The 6,000-nt window shown below is 45.7% G+C and overlaps 1 pseudogene; it reads right to left on the minus strand.

Annotated features, from left to right (window-relative positions):
- LOC149162916 (serine/threonine-protein kinase AFC1 pseudogene) overlaps positions 1 to 4,655 on the minus strand; it is a 72,467-nt pseudogene extending 67,812 nt beyond the window's left edge.
- Positions 4,656 to 6,000: the final 1,345 nt, after the last annotated feature.

The following is a 6,000-nucleotide window of genomic DNA, read 5'->3' on the forward strand; positions in this document are numbered from 1 at the left end:
TCCCATTTATTTTCATTTTAGGTTTTTCGAGTAGCATCGCTAAGACTTTAAAATTGAAACTTAACTCAAGATCAACTCTAAAATGAATTTAATTTACCTAAGGCACATTTGACATTAATGATCACATCTAGAAGGTCTAGGCTAGAGATGTGTTCCGACGTCTGTAAACCTAGTAGCTATCGTTAGCTTCAACATTAGACAGCGCTAGCACAGATTTGTGCTCCTCGTACCATCGTGTATATAACGAGAGACCCCACTAGGCTGCAATCCTTTTATCTTTAGGAAGCTGAGTCGGTCGCCTTGTGAACGTGATACAACGAACACAACATTCGGGGAGATTGCCTGCTCGTACTTCTTGGTTCACCAAGAGGTATTCTGCAGTTCACGGTTGCCTGGTAATCCAGTTTGCCTATATCATCTAGAGTAGTCATTTGATATTTTTGACTCATTAAACTTAAAAGATCATCTAAGCGCTTGTCCTTTCGAGCTTGTTTCCAATTGAAAGTGATAGATCCATCTTTGTCTGTTTCTCGAATCTTAAAAAATGAAAGAACATTATTCATTTATGCTTCTTAAATAATTGATTGCCCATGATCCAAAACATCCTATTAGATTTTTGACTAAATCGTGAGTTCCCTTAAAATGAAATTTTAAAGCCTTGAAGTTATTTGCTCTGTCGACAAAGACAAGGTCATCGTGGCTGAACCATCTGGTTCACCCATTTCCTCTTCCTCTCCTCCATCTAAAAGATTGTCTGAGGAGCATTTCCTGAGTTATTAGAGCCATTTGAGGACCAAAATGTTTAACTCACAATTCTTTTGAGTGTTCAACCATTATCATCTCGTCCTCCACCTACTTTCGATTCAGGGTCATCTATTGGTCTTGACTCGGAATCTACGGATAATCATGTTTGAACTCCAGATAACTCGCCGACCACTGACAGTTAGCTTGGAATGGTTATCTATCCTTCGAACCCTCTATTTGACACTGTTGAGATATCACCACAGTGCCCTTACAGTCCATACGATCAACCGGGTGTTCCTTTGGAACTATCCCCCAGTACACATTCGGCTGTCCATCGTCGTTTTTTTCCAGACATGGAACCCGAAGGCAATGCTCCAGTCACTTCTCCGGATGAGTCCGAAGTCTCAACTCCACACACTATTGAGGGAGAAGAATTGCAGTTGCAGTTCCCTCTCGAGGGTTTCCCTTATTCAAAGGGTATTCCTGCCAGCTTGCCACCCGGCTATGTGTCTTTAGGCCACTTAGTTTTAGGCACACCTAGTACCTCATCACTCTATCATAATTCTATTTGGGCATCAGGTGTCAAGCCTACGTCAAGTTCGTTCATCACGAACATGACTTCCCAACCAGTTCTTACTTCAGTCCCAGTGCAACCCACCATCTCGAACACTCTTGTATCATTGATCCCAGTTATGAATCAGTCATAACCGATCATTTCAAAGATTGTCTCTGCTAATTCTGCTATCCTGTTAGTCAATGGCTGGATTATGCCACCACTTGGGGGGCAGAACCTGAATGTCTCTATGGTGTTAGGTGCCACTAATTTGAGCAGCTCACAACCTCACACGCTTGGTATAAACCAACCCTCTTTTGGTATTATTTACAACCCTGCTGACCCTACTGGATCAAGCAATGTCCAGTACCAACAGGCTTAGGATCCTAGTGGTTCATCTGGATTGAACAATGTTCAGTATTAGCAGCCCTATGGGACTTAGGTCTAATACCAAAATCCTTACGATCCATACAGTTCTCAAGGATTGGTTAATCAACCTTACACCATCCCGTCTAGGCAGTACATCCAGCCTAGCTACGGCCAGATTCAGTTCGGTAATTTCCCAGCCACTGTTCAAGTATCCTTGCAACAACAAGGACAACTTTTGCAACAACCAAGGAAGCCTTTGTTACTGTAAGGGAAATTTTTGATGTAGCAAGGGCTTTCTGTGAAACAAGGAGGGAAGATTATCCCTTAGCAAGGTCACCTACAACAACTGCAAGATCAGTCCTTTTAACCATTGCAGTAGGCTGCACAACAGTAGATGCAATTATGCTCTACATACCTCTCAACCCATACCCTCGTAGGGCCAACCTCTGCAAACCCAAGGACAAATTTTGTGACCGCAAGGTCAGCAATACCAACTTAGGCAACAGAAACCCTTGTATACCTATCAACAAGGGCAACCCTTGTATGGACACATTCAAGGTCAAATCCTATAGCAGTAGGTGTAGAATCCTCTTGTCTAGGGCCAATAGGTTCAGAATCCTGCTGGCCAAGGGCACCAGGTACAAAATCCATACGTCCAAGGGCAACAAGCGTATCAACCTTATGCCCAAGGACTGCAGGTCCAAAACCCTCTTGTTCAGGGACACCAAACCCAACAACCCTATGTTCCAAGACAATAGGTCCCATACCCATATGTCCAAGGTCAACAGGCTCAACAGCCTTTTAACCCATATGTTTCCTATCAACAACCTGTGGATGGACAATTTCAAGGTATTCAAGGTCCAAATCCTCCCTTTGGTCAAGGTAATCTACAATGGGGGTAGCCTCAAATGCCATATGGCCAAAATCCTCCACTGTGGGGTCGAAATCCTTACCAGTAGGGATGGGCTCCTCCTTATGTGCTATTGGCTTGTTGGGGCTTGACCCACGTTCAGAGTTAGTTAGCCAAACAAATCCCAGTACTACTGGCCCTTTCGGCAGTAGTCTACGGAGTGCAGACTGAGATCTCACCCGAAGTAGTATGGGAGGGTGCTAGAACTAGGTTTTCGCACCCCAGAGATGTCTAATGAGTTCGACTAGTTTGTGGTTTCTCCTTGCGCGTACATTGTTTTGCGTACCTTCCTGTTCCTTGCGACCTGATACACTGCCTTTGCGCAACCATATCCAGGGGTTGTGCTGCATTTTTCCCTATTACCTAAGACCTTTCTTATGTTCCAATGTTATTTAATTATCTTTGTCTACTTGAGTGCTTTGAGTTATACTTAACAACATAAAACATTCACGCAGGTGTGCACAGTAAATAAATAGTATATTTGCAAGTTATAACAATCATGCATTAACCCAAGAACAGAAACACATAATTATAACCAAAACTTCTCTTTATTGATTCTTTCCATGGTTACAGACTCGACTCACCTTGTGCACTTAGCTGCAGGGGTCTGCGCACTCAGTTACAGACTACTAGGCCTCTGCGTACTTAGCTGCAGAGCCTTCTCCTACTCTACGACCCAAAGATACACTTTCACACTGCGACTCAACCATTTAGACTTCTTATCCTTCTCTCTTCTATCTATTTCCTTTACACTTAGAGCCTCACTCTATTTATACAATCGCATGATCCAGAGACCATGGGTAGGTCTATCTAGTTGACATTACATTACAAAACTAGGGTGAACAACCCGGTGACTCTAACATACTTTCACGCCCCACGCCCACAATTCGCAGAGCTTTACAACAAAATTCGATCAAAACTTGGGCTTTGAGCCCCAAAACATGCCTTGGGGGGATTCCATGCCCAATAGACCCCCAACAAAAACATCGTGACTCGCCCTCGAGTCACTCTATCGGCACGACAATCTTTGCACAGAGTCCCTCAACTATTCTTGAACCACACAGAGGTCATCAACGCATTGAGATGTTTCTTGCTGGATCTGTTGTAGACGTTGTTCCCAGACTGCTGTGTCGGGAGTGCTTCTTTGCATCAATATGTGCATCCCCTGCATGTGTGTGAGCTTGCCTTAGATTTTTGTTGTGATGGTAAAGACCTCGTCAATCCAAGGCTGAACGCGTGCCTTCAGGATTACTTCCTTATGTCGTGTCGTGTCCACCTGCTCCTTCAGTGCTTTAGCCCACTGCATTTGTGCAAGCCTCTGAGTGAGGACCATTGTCTGCACAGTTCCTTAGACACTATCATACTGCTATTGGAGTTCTCGCGCCTCTGTCTCTAAGTGCTGGATGTTGGGGTCCTCCTACAGATTTGAGAGTACCTCAAGTGATTATTCCAACATATTGGTGCAGTCTCGCACTACACCTCCAATTTCCTCCAACCCCGTTGTGATAGTGCTAGCGCACTGTTATCTAACTTCCAGGGGAGTGGATAGCTTCACCTTTAACGTTAGCTCGATGATCTGAAGATTCAACTCCAGCTGAACCTCTGTCATTTCCTACCTGGCCTCATGGACCCCTGTTGCTAACCTATGGATCTGACTGTGAGGTTGGTCGAAAGGGTACCAACCTGAGGGGGCTACACTTGTAATTCCTAAAACTACACTTTGAGGGCCCCCAACACAATCTGGTCCTCTTGTATGAAATCTTGGAGAACCTCACAGGTGACATTGCGCACTGTTTCACCGATTTCATCTAGATCACCCTCGGTTAGGGTGATCGGGTCAGTGAACAATTTCGAGGCCTTGACCTTCTTATGCGACCCTGCCCACTTTGTTGGGTGTTGGTTCTCTAGCTAGGTCGATGCGGTTTGTGGGTCTGTGCCTCCTTCTTCTACCTTTGCTCCCTCTGATTCCTACCCCTATGTCATGTGGCCCTCGCCCACCTTCACGGCTGCCTCCTGTGTTGCTGCTACTGCGGCGATTTCCTGCTTAGCGGCCTTCTGTGTCACATCCCATGCTTCCATACTTCTCCTGTTGCTGCTTCCTTCCTTTGCTTCTCGGCCAACTATGCGATGCGCAACTTGGCCTCATCCTTCTTCTTTTGCACCGCTGACTTCTCAATCTCTGCGATGTCTGGGGCGTGCCACTTTGGTGGCCATGCCTCTAGTACATTGAAAATAATGTCATCCATGCCTCCATGCCTCCGGGTAGCTTTGTCCACTATTTAGTTGGGTCCTTGCGCGCCCAGATATAGATGTTATGCATGTCCGCTTTAAGTTTTGCAAAACTCTGCAGATGGTTGTACATAGTGGGTGAAAATCACGACTTACGGTTGATCCCCTTCTGAGGTTCATCTCCATGAACACCCTGAAGATTTTGCTGTCGTGTATCCTTTTAGAATCCTTTATGGCCCAGAGCGAAGCATACTTCGCGACCTCCAGTAAATCCCTATCAATTGTGGGGAATTGAATATCCTTTAGTAATTCCCCAGCCATGAGCATTATGGACAGCAAAAACCATGCATAGCAGAACTTTTTTCCTTGTTCTTGGGCTTCGTGACAATTTTCTAGAGCTCATTGTAGAGGAATTTGGACCAGTTAAACTAGACCCCCTCCACGCATTGCTCAGCCAGTGCTACAACTGGCGCAGGTAATTCGTCTACGCGGCACTTGCGCATGACCTTTCCTGCCAGGATTTGGGTCGCCATGCACACTACTTTCTCCTTGATGCTGGAGATGGCATAACCACTTTTCTTCTTTTCTAGCTTGTAATTTTTCTTCATGGCCTTCGTGATGTCTAAGTCACTGCCCTTCCCTTCCAATATGTTTGCAGGGTCCTCTCCTTTGCATGGAAGCTAGGAGACGTGGTGAATCAAGTTTGTCATGATGGGGATGGGCTCCTCTAGCCACAAACACCCATCATGCACCAGGCAAAGCAACTGCCTGATGACAAAAATGGTTATTGGTGCGCAGTGGAAGTGCGGCACCCAAAGAAAATTCAGTAGTCCAGCCTTCTCCACTCCACGCAACCACTTCCATGGCTCTAGCTCTGTAACCCTCACCATAGTGTTCTGCTTGGGTTTCATGAGGTTCCTTGTCTCCAGGTGAGGGAACTTCTCGTGGTCAGCAAGGTCCCAATCTTCAAATTTCAGGCTCGGCACGCATCCCAGGTGTGTGCCTTCAAACATAATATTGTCTGGGAGGAATGGGGTTTAGAGCGAGCTCTTGGTCTCATCTAGGTCCTTGGGCACTTTCGCCTTCCCTTTTTGCGGGGGGACATAGGTGGGAAATTTTGTCACATGGTGTGTAGGCTGAGTGTCCTCCTCCATGCCTTCATCCTCTTCCTCCGTGATGATAAGATCCTCCATAT

The sequence above is a fragment of the Pinus tabuliformis genome, chromosome 5_2, assembly GCF_031772625.1.
Source record: "Pinus tabuliformis cultivar Carrire ecotype Pingquan chromosome 5_2, CPIR1, whole genome shotgun sequence".
Classification (NCBI taxonomy): Eukaryota; Viridiplantae; Streptophyta; class Pinopsida; order Pinales; family Pinaceae; genus Pinus; species Pinus tabuliformis.